General features: G+C 40.9%; 1 long non-coding RNA gene across 1 annotated transcript; it reads right to left on the bottom strand.

Moving 5' to 3' along the window:
- Positions 1-1,153: 1,153 nt before the first annotated feature.
- Positions 1,154-10,421, bottom strand: LOC105003558. The gene is made up of 4 exons (XR_827124.1): positions 10,285-10,421; positions 9,703-9,749; positions 6,535-6,704; positions 1,154-1,336 (listed from the first exon to the last, which is right to left on the bottom strand). It is a non-coding gene; the product is annotated as an uncharacterized LOC105003558 (long non-coding RNA).
- Positions 10,422-11,471: the final 1,050 nt, after the last annotated feature.

Below are 11,471 nucleotides of genomic sequence, written 5' to 3'. Positions count from 1 at the left end.
AACTGGTAAATTTAGCTTTCTGAATGCCATCTTCTGCTTTACATCCTTCCCAATCCACCTCCCGAGCATTTCCTAGCTGTCCTGATCCTCTTGGTGCTCTGCTTCCTCTATCCAGACATCCCCCTTTACTGGCTGCTTCCCCCTGACATTCACACAGTTGAGGCTTCCTTATTCCAGTTCTTACCTCCTAGAGGCCTACAGAAAAGAATGACAACTAAGAAGCATATATGCTGGCACTCCTCCTCCCATATCCATGGCAAATATTGCTAAGAGATCAGGCTATCTCTGACTATATCTGGGCCCATGAGATAATGACACTTTGTCAGGAAGATAATTGATCCCTGTTGCTTAACACACCATCAGTTCTACTAGCAGGCACTGTAACAATGAAATCATAAAGATATTTGAATATGAGAAGGACAAATGACACTATATAGATAATGTATACTAACCACCAAGCAATTGTATTAAGCAATTAATGTGGATTACCTGTAACATTTAATCTTCATGACCATCTACAAGAAAGCTGCTATTATACCCATTTTACAAATGAGGAAACTGGGGCTCAGAGAGGTAAAAATTTATACAGAATAACTTACCTAAGAGTTGGTATGAATTCAGGCCATCAGATCTGGAGTCTGCTCTTAAAACATCATGATATTGCCTTAAGGTCTTCAATAACCAACTGGCTCCATGGGATTTTAGGATTAAATGTCTAGTTGTCAGGCCTGAGAGTCCCCAGGAAATTGTCTCTGTCTGAAATTGCCCCCAGAGAACCTTCACTCACCCTTAGAGATCCAATTTACTTCTAACCACCTCTATGAAGTTTTCATTGATATATTTATGCCAGCACTGCTTGAACTTCATATTATTATTTCACCTACCAGCCTGGAATGCCAGCCCACATTTTCTTGTAGTTCTTCTTTACTGCATCATAACTGCGTAAATTTCTCATTTCTTAATCCTCACAATTTTACAAAGTATCTAGCCTATAATAAAGCCAATAAATAAATAAATATCATCCCTACTTCCATGATACACTTTCCATTTCTCAAAGTTAGGCTTAAGTTTTATATGCATGTATAACTGAGTCACTTTGCTGTTAGGAAGAAATGAACACACACTGTAAATCAACTATACTTCAGTCATTTTCTTTTTTTTTAAGATAAGCTATGTTATACACTTTTATAGCCTGAGTATTACGGTCTTTACATCAAAATGAAGAAGTTCAGCAAGCGATGGCTTCCCAGGAAATGCAGCACTGAAATTTTCTCTAGAAGCAAACTTCATGGAGAGTCATAGCCCAGAGCATGAGTGTGAGCTTTTCAGTTCTGTCCTAGGAAGATAATGAGACACTGAACTTAAATACCACTCACCATGGCATACCCAGGCAGAGTTTTTCCTCTACTGAGCTTGTAAATCCTCTGCCTCCAGCTTCCTAGTTGCTTTGATAAAAGGAGGTGTAGAATTTCTCTCCTTGGGAGGTCACAGAACTGACAACACAGCAAGAAATTAACATTAACTTCCACCAGCTCTTTCTAACAACAGGGCTCTGTCGAGTTCTGAAGTACTCATGGGCTTTCCAGGAGACCTGGACAGATATGGTAATGGAATGGGAAAGCTGTGAAGAGTGAGAGGTACATTCTTTTAAAAAGTGGGAAAAGCTTCCAGACTTACTAAAAGAAGGTGGATTTAAAGCATAAATGAATAGGGAGTTAGTGCCAACTGCCCAGGATGGGGCATCAGATGGTGTGATACGGTGCCACCTATATGAAAAGAAAAAATGTTATAATCTGGGGGACAAAGAAATGTGACCTTCTCTAAGGCTATCCTCATTTCAGAACCTTGGCTTATTCCCCATAAAATGGAGGGAATGGAGCAGTTGAGGAAACATCCCGGTCTTAGTGAAGGTCTATAGCACGTGAAGTCAGTCATTCATTGTGTCAGAGTGTAATTCCTAGTGCAGCCCTTACCCCAGCTTGGCTATGGTCTGCATCTCTCTGCTCCAGGGTGTATATATGACTCACCTCTGTATGTCATGCTCACTGTACCTTGAATAGTGCTTGCCCTAAGATAGGTGCTTAGTAAATGAGTAATGAATTTCATTAGATTGAATTGAAATCAACTTTGAAACACTCTTTCCTATCAGAAACCCCACTGTATTTCAGATTGGATCAAAATATCTTTACAAACATAGGCTGGCTCTCAATCATGATGGGAAAAGATAGACACGACCTGTTTTTCCAGAAATATAGGGAGAAATGGAGTATTAAGATTACCTAGCTTACTTAAGGTATCTCTCTAGTAAATGGTAGAACAAAATACAGTTCTGTCAAGTTTTGAAATCTGTAGTTTTCAACTACACAAGGGGGAAGTCTTCCATAGTCACAGAAAGTTCAGTGTTCTATGTATAAAGTCTATAGGCACAATTTGAAAATCCTTAATACTTCAGTTCAGTCACTCAGTTGTGTCCGACTCTTTGCGACCCAAAGAGTACGCCAGGCTTCCCTGTCCATCACCAACTCCTGGAGTTCACGCAAACTGATGTCCATTGAGTCGGTGATGCCATCCAACCATCTCATCCTCTGTCGGCCTCTTCTCCTCCTGCCCTCAATCTTTCCCAGCATCAGGGTCTTTTCCAATGAGTCAGCTCTTCACATCAGGTGGCCAAAGTATTGGAGTTTCAGCTTCAACATCAGTCCTTTCAATGAACACCCAGGACTGATCTCCTTTAGGATGGACTGGTTGGATCTCCTTGCAGTCCAAGGGACTCTCAAGAGTCTTCTCCAGTCTATGGCCATACCACCCTGAATGTGCTTGATTTCATCTGATCTCAGAAGAGTCTTCTCCAACACCACAGTTCAAAAGCATCAATTCTTCAATGCTCAGGTTTCTTCACAGTCCAACTCTCACATCAATACATGACTACTGGAAAAACCAAACTTGACTAGATGGACCTTTGGTGACAAAGTAATGTCTCTGCTTTTCAATATGCTATCTAGGTTGGTCATAAATTTCCTTCCAAGGAGTAAGCGTCTTTTAATTTCATGGCTGCACTCACCATCTGCAGTGATATTGGAGCCCCAAAAAATAAAGTCAGCAACTGTTTCCACTGTTTCCCCATCTACTTGCCATGAAGTGATGGGACTGGATGCCATGATCTTCGTTTTCTGAATGTTGAGCTTTAAGCCAACTTTTTCACTCTCCTCTTTCACTTTCATCAAGAGGCCCTTTAGTTCTTCTTCCCTTTCTGCCATAGGGTGGTCATCTGCATATTTGAGGTTATTGATATTTCTCCCAGCAATCTTGATTCCAGCTTGTGCTTCCTCCAGCCCAGCATTTCTCATGATGTACTCTGCATATAAGTTAAATAAGCAGGGTGACAATATACAGCCTTGACATACTCCTTTTCCTATTTGGAACCTGTCTATTGTTCCATGTCCAGTTCTAACTGTTGCCTCCTGACCTGCATACAGGTTTCTCAAGAGGTAGGTCAGGTGGTCTGGTATTCCCATCTCTTTCAGAATTTTCCACAGTTTATTGTGATCCACACAGAGGCTTTGGCATAGTCAATAAAGCAGAAATAGATGTTTTTCTGGAACTCTCTTGCTTTTTCCATGATCCAGCAGATGTTGGCAATTTATCTCTGATTCCTCTGCCTTTTTTAAAGCCAGCTTGAACATCTCGAAGTTCACAGTCCATGTATTGTTTAAGTCTGGCTTGGAGAATTTTGAGCATTACTTTACTAGCTTGTGAGATGAGTGCAATTGTGTAGTAGTTTGAGCATTCTTTGGTATTGCCTTTCTTTGGGATTGGAATGAAAACTAACCTTTTCCAGTCCTGTGGCCACTGCTGAGTTTCCAAATTTGCTGGCATATTGAGTGCAGCACCTTCACAGTATCATCTTTCAAGATTTGAAATAGCTCTACTAGAGTTCCATCACCTCCACTAGCTTTGTTTGTAGTGATGCTTCCTAAGGCCCACTTGACTTCACATTCCAGGATGTCTGGCTCTAGGTGAGTGATCACACCATCGTGATTATCTGGGTTGTGAAGATCTTTTTTGTACAGTTATTTCCTGTATTCTTGCCACCTTTTCTTAATATCTTCTGCTTCTGTTAGGTCCCTACCATTTCTGTCCTTTATTGAGCCTATCTTGGCATGAGATGTTTCCTTGGTATCTCTAATTTTCTTGAAGAGATCTCTAGTCTTTCCCATTCTATTGTCTTCCTCTATTTCTTTGCATTGATCACTGAGGAAGGCTTTCTTATCTCTCCTTGCTATTCTTTGGAACTCTGCATTCAAAAAGGTATATCTTTCCTTTTCTCCTTTGCTTTTTGCTTCTCTTCTTTTCACAGCTATTTGTAAGGCCTCCTCAGACAGCCATTTTGCTTTTTTGCATTTCTTTTTCTTGGGGATGGTCTTGATTCCTGTTTCCTGTACAGTGCCGCCAACATCCGTCCATAACTCACATGGTACGCGGCATGGTGGCTGCGATGGCATGGAAGCGTGGCTGGCCGAGAGGAGCTACCCCATGTCCAAAGTCAGGGGCAGTGGCAGAGAGGAGCAAACCCATGTCCAAGGTAAGGTGCGGCAGCTGCAGTTTGCTGGAGCAGCTGTGAAGAGACACTCCACCTTCAAGGTAATCGAAACCCAAGTAAGATGGTAGGCACTGAGAGAGGGCATCAGAGGGCAGACAGACTGAAACCACAATCACAGACAACTAGCCAATCTGATCACATGGACCACAGCCTTATCTAACTCAATGAAACTAAGCCATGCCATGTGGGGCTACCCAAGACGGTCGGGTCATGGTGGAGAGGTCTGACAGAATGTGGTCCACTGGAGAAGGGAATGGCAAACCACTTCAGTATTCTTGCCTTGAGAACTTGAATGTCCCTAAAAATGAGTTCTCCATTAAAATATAGAAGGGCATTTGGCAGTACTAAAATTATGATGGGAAACAGAATTTTGGAATCCCAAATAACTTTCTTGCCTGCCATCAATGTGAATAAAGTGGGCTAGCCATGTCCTTTACGTATGTTCTATACTTTCTCTAGTGTCCCTTATGATACAAAGAGGGAAACTAGATGGACAACCTCCGCCATAGCTATTTATCAGCAAAGATGTCATCATAATGAACTGTGGATTCTCTGTAGACTTTTCCATAAGCATGAAGCTCATCAGGATAATGGGGAGGCTGTGAATCTCTGTATTAGGACATGATATGCAATTCTGGCTGTGGTAAGCAAAGACATGGTGTTGAGGGATGAGGACCCTGAAGTTTTAAGATCTGACATCCCTGTTAGCACTGAAATTTGAACTACAGCAGTGATTTTCAACATTTTAAAAGTCATATTGCCCTTTCTCACATAAAGTCTTAATGAAATCCCAATATATAAAAAAGATACAAGCAGACTTGATTGAAACTAGGACGGGAATCCTGTGGCTCCACTTCCTCATTTGCTCCCTCCTGTTTGAGATGGCAAGATATTTCCTGGGAAACCTAGGGCTTCACAGAACTGTATGAAAATTTCTGACCCAAAAGACACATCTCTCAAGTGACTTGTTTCCATATCAATGCCTAATTCTCTCTTAACATCATAAAATAAGAGGTGGCAATTTATTGTTTTGGTAAACAAATTGACATCAATATGGAAAACATCATACTTAAGAATGGACTAAGCCTTTTCCACATATTGAAAAAGGACAATGTGAAATACTGCTCAAAAAATTTTTTTAATCATTGCAAAGTGCCTAGGGATATTTTTCTGGTGACCAACAGTCTAAAGGTCTAAGGGAAACACAACAATGCCAGCTTAACTGAAGCATACACAGAGGAGAGAAGAGTCCCTTGGCATCTAGCCATCTCTGTGCCCAATATTCAACAGGAGGGCAGCATAGAAAGCAATCTAGTAAAGTGTTGACAGAATTAATCACCCTCCATTTTCCAGCTTTCTTTTACTTCCTGGGCTAAGAAATTAGAAGGCTCTGGCTGAATCAGCTACACAATGACATTTCTCCAGAAGCACAGTTTTCCTGGGGAAATAAAGCTAATGAAAGGACAGGCTAACTATGTTTGATTTCCTCAAAGCCCACTGCCTAATTTTATATGAATTGTCTGGTTTCTTTTAGACCTTAAGTCCATGGCCCAGTGACACTGCATTTCTCAGAGAAAACAGAGAAAAACACCTGTGAATAAATTGAAAATTTAAAGTACTGATGTCTTGCACATGGATGGCACTTACCTAACGTCAAAGCCCTTCCGCAGATTACTTCAACGCATAGTAATAAATATCTACCACTTATTCCAGTCTGTCTCTAATCCCTATCATGATAGGTGAGTTAGATATTATCCCTCAATTTTACAGAAGTGGAAACTGAGCCAGAGCAAGAATAAGTGACTTGCCCACAAATGGCAGACTTCCATTTTGAATTCAGGACCTTGGACATCTGATCCCCGAATCTGATTGCCTCTCCAGGCTCTCTTTCAATGTCAGTCCTTCTCAGGCATGATGCAGTACTACAAAATTACCTCAAGAGCTACAGATGGGGGCCCAGCCAAGACAAATTCTCTTCAAACAAGAGCATGGAGAAGTGTGTTGATCTTCAGAACTCAGAGTAGACGGACGGTATCATCCTTTCTCAGGGATGGGGAGAATAACCAGTTTAAGCTTTCCAGGTGTTCCGGGAAGATAGTGGTTTCTGTAAGCATGAAGGATTTTGTCTGTTATTCTAAAGGCAACAGGGAAACACTGAATCTTCTGAATATTTTACAGTAGTGAGAATTCGAAGGTGCAAAAAGGCTTAGCATTTTGTCTAAGACCACTAGTTTCAACCCTGGCCTCAGTATATGATTCATGTTCCTTGTTGCATCCAGTTTCAACTGGTCAGAAATGCATAATCTCAGGTCCCAGGCTCACTGAATCAGAAAATAGTTTGAACAAGATCCCCAGGTGACTCATAGGTGCATCAGAGCTTGAGAAGCACTGCTCTGAAGTATGAATACTTCCCCGAATGCTGGGCCTCTGCCTGCAGTCAAGTTTGTATATATGGGCTTCCTGCAAGTCAAGGAGGCAAATGGAAAGTGAGAAGGAATATGTGGTTTCATTTAGGGGTGGTTATGTCAACACCCTCCCCTACAGGCTCCTCCCAACCAAGCAAACAATTATCAGCTCCAGGGCAGGTGGAGTCCAAGGCCCCTGATTGACCCATTTCATCAATCATCGCCTCAAAGTACACAGGAGAAAGAGGTCCTGGTAGACGAGCACTCAGCACTGAGAAAGACCGAGGTCCCCGGTCGCTGACAAGATGGGCGCGTGGAGTTGGGATGAGGAAGGTCGGGACTAAGGAACATTAGGCATTCACCCCGCTGCTCTGATTGGTAATTAAGTGACTCGTCTACTGGCGGACAGTCCTGCATGTTCCCCCAGGCATCTGTTAGTTCTTCGAAAACCACTACTGACAAAATGAGGTTTGCCCTTGGTACACAGATAATGACTGAGCTTGACAGGTGTGGCGCGATTAGAAAATTTCTACATGAAGCTCATTCTGCTAGCCACTCCACAGTAAACAGACTCATTAGAACTTGCAGGTCCCTGGAGGCAAAGCATGTTTGACATTATTAATTGGCTTTTCTGTATAAGGAGTCAAATAGATGTAAAGGTTTATCAAGCTGAAATAATTAATTTTGCCTGAATTCGCTGACAGTTCATTTCTCCTGTAAAAGACCATTTTAAGGTCCCCCCTTTTTTTTTCAAATTTCAAAGTTCAAAAGACATAATAGTGGCAAAAGTGAAGCTTTTTAGTAAATTATAATTAAAGGGAATTTAATTAACTTAGACCTGGGGAAGGGGAAATAAAGGAATTGCTATCTGTGTCTATACAGAGGTCTAGATGGTTGAACATCTCATGACTTAATAATGCATTAATTTTAATCTAATCAAAGTATTATAAAAGAGGTAATTATATGTTTAAAAATTACCAGGCTCCAATAGTGGGATTTTTAAACACTTAATACTTACCCAGTTTCTCGTTAGCAAAGTTATAATTGTTGTTCTCAGATTCTGCTTATTTAAAGATGGGGGTTACAGGCAAGAGGTTAATTGAATAAATCATTGTAAGAACCCATGTTGAAACTATGATGAACTACAAAGTTTGCATTCCCTGGCTGCAAAAGATTTTTTTTCTTCCCTTTTTTTCTCTGTGTCTTTCTGTGTCTCTAAAAATAGCAAATTATTTCCATTCCTTTATATGTGCTCCTGAATGCTCCCACACCCACTCTTTGCCCCACAAAACCAAAATCCAGTTCACATAAGAGTCTGCAAAACTTTCATTTCCAATGTGATTTTGTAGTTTCAGTGTGAGACTTCTTAGTCTTAAGCAATGGATGATAAGATGCCAAGAATGGGTGAAAAGAATCATGATATCTCCAAGTGGTCATTAAACAGTAGGGTTTTGATTTCTGTAAAGGGCAATGTATCTGGACGTTTCACTGATTAAAGACTGAGTTCTTAGGAATATCTGAAAGAGTATAGCTGCTTTGCAGCTAAGAAGTGTCTTGCCATATAAGCCCACATAATCAGTTTGTAGTTCAAAGATGATTCGATTTTCCCTAAAACAGTCTGACCCTGATGAAATAAAAACTGGTCAGGAAGGAGAACTAGGCAGAGGAGTTATGGAGAGTGGTTCTTCCATATCTAGTGGTATGTATTAGACCAGTTCCTCAGGCTGTTACCTCCTTCCATCATGGACTCAGCTCAGGCAGCCTGAATATCTTCACCCAACTCACCCCTCCTCCTATTCTATCCCATGATGACTGACCTCCTAAAAATCTAATGGCAATGTTGGTTATTTTCAGCTTGTCATTGACATTTTTATAATGCAGAAATACTTATTGGCTATCTTCATTAAATACCAGGGCATTTATGGAGTCTCTCTGTTTGCTCTTCAACCTCAATTGGAGGCAAGAGTTTGGTTACCCAAGACTCACTATTACATTTCTTCAAGTAGTGTCTTTAAAAAAGTGATCACATTCAAGTGAAAATTAACACAGAAAGATTCACATCCTGTTGCATCATTTTGAAAAATATAAGAACTCTTCTACCTTTTGCCAAAACATCCTTAGGTACACTCTTCAAAGGAGAGACATAGGGCATACATAGTGGCCACCTTACAGATATCATCTCAGTTCTCAGAGCAACCAAGTGATATTGTCCCCATATTAAAGATGAGACAGTTGAGGGTCAGAGATAGGGGGGGAAAATGCTCCTTAAGGTCACACATTTCAGAAACAGAGCTGGTTTGCTTGACTTCAAGACCCATGTAATTTCCATTAGAAAGGAGTAACCCAAAAAGTTACAGACATCAGATTCCCAAACTGTAAACACTTGTAACATTTACCAGAGAGTTAACATTTGGGGTAAGAAATGTCATAACCCAAAAAGCAAATATCTATTTCCTTGCTCAGAGGAATACTCGCAAAGATGTATTTAAAAAAATGGGAAACTTAAGACCTTCCAGTCCAACAGTCACAAACTTATTGTTGATCAATTTCCCACTTCTGCTTCCTTATATTAGTTCCCTAATTAACCATATGTTAATTCCCTGTGCCATTGTGATTGAATAGAGGGCTGGATATGAGGTTGGGAAGAGGGAGGAGGTTTTTGTGCAAAGATTCAGGGCTTGTGCTGCTATCACTCACCAGCATGTTTTCCTCTGAAGTCAATACGTTGTTCCATTTCAAACACGCTTAAAGAAAACACAAATTGATTTATTTACAATTCTGAACTACTTATCAAACACTAATGATCAGTGCCTAGTAAAACACAGGCTGAAAATATGCCATGCAATGCTTAGTCATTCTGCTAATGGAACTAATATTTCTCCACTGTGCCTCTCATTCTACTCTCTCACCCTTTGCCTCTCTTTATTTATTTCTATAATTCTTCCTGGTAAGAGTTAGAAACCCAGAAGGGATCTATGTTAGTGTGGTCAGTTCCAAAGACTCCAGAGAAAGCCCACATCTACCCAACACCTCCCTTTCATTCATTAACCCACCAGGGGCCAAGACTAATTAGATCAGCCTGCTCATTTTGAGCTGATAATTGATTTAAATAGGTTGCTCATTTAAAGTAGAAGAAAAGACTGCTAAACATTTGGTGCTGGGATTTTTTTTTTTTTTTCCTTCCCTGCAACTTTCAATTGCTTGTGCAATGTAGCATAAAATGTAGAGGTCTCCCTTTTCTTTTCTCTCTTTTTTTAAAGGGGCCATAAAATTAATTACAATAAGTAGGCAACGGGCAGGGGCAGGGGGTTAACTGATGGCTCTAATGAGCTGCGGAGCTTTGGGAAAGCTGGACCACTCATGCTGTTTGTTGGCTGCGAGGGGCCATGGCTTCCAACAGGAGCACAGCGTAAAGAGGTCCTTTGGACTGATTCTGTCTTCATGGCAACCAAAGTAGCTAAGCTTCAAACAAAAGGAGCCTTCCTTTCGGAAGGTGGGGACATTCTGGAATTGTTTCCTTACCATTAAGCAAGAAAAGACCCTCAAAATGCCATTCCATGATACACTCCCACCCCCAAACTCCTGTTTTTTACACAATTTGTGAGTGGGAAAGTTAGAGGAAAACTTGGACCTACTCTATATTCTGAAGACCTTTCCCTTCTCAAAGGGTCTTTCATGACCCGTCCTGTACCATATTGATTTATTTCAAATGTGAATCAAAAACGTTTAGACTAGGCTCCTCTTGGAAACTAAATCGTCCTGTTAGTTTATACTATTCAGCTGACACAATGAAAAGAGCTTTTGTCTGCAGCCTGGAGGGCAAGAGGTGGAAGCCACACTTGTAATTTGTTCTGTAAATTTTATTTTGCAGTGTTTCCTATCACAGGAAGAAGGGAGTGCTCAACTTGGTGAGGGGAACTGAGGAGTGCCGCAATATCTTTAAAGGTAAATAAAATGATTGGAAATAGAAAAGTTACCCCCCAAACAGCACCATGCTATATTTCAGATGTTTCTAAGTTCCTACTTTACACTAGCAACATGATCCACATAAGAAGCACATGGGCTTTGAAGGCAGAGCGACAAACCTGGGTTTCTACCCTGATTCAGTCACTTCTGTGCTCTGTGTAAGTCACTTGTTCTCTCTAATAATCTCTTTACCTTTAAAATGGAGACACTGAAGTCTATTTTGGAGGCATATCCTAAGGGTTAGAGATAATGTCAGAGCCTAGCATAGGACCTGGCTTTAATAAGCACTCATAGATAGTAGCTATAATGCAAAACTGGCTTCCTAAAAACCAGGGAGGGTCACTCAGCCTTGTTTTGTTGTCTGAGGCCAGGCAGTTCAGAAGAAAGTATCATTGTATTGCACACAGGGCCAGCCTCGAGAGTACAACCTGCACAGAGGCAAAGGGCCTAACACTCAGAAGGACCCCACCGTTGCTGTCTTGAAATGCTTAATTTTTGAA

This window comes from Bison bison, unplaced genomic scaffold, assembly GCF_000754665.1.
Source record: "Bison bison bison isolate TAMUID 2011002044 unplaced genomic scaffold, Bison_UMD1.0 scf7180017864471, whole genome shotgun sequence".
Taxonomy (NCBI): domain Eukaryota; kingdom Metazoa; phylum Chordata; class Mammalia; order Artiodactyla; family Bovidae; genus Bison; species Bison bison.
This window is presented reverse-complemented; position numbering and strand designations above follow the sequence as displayed.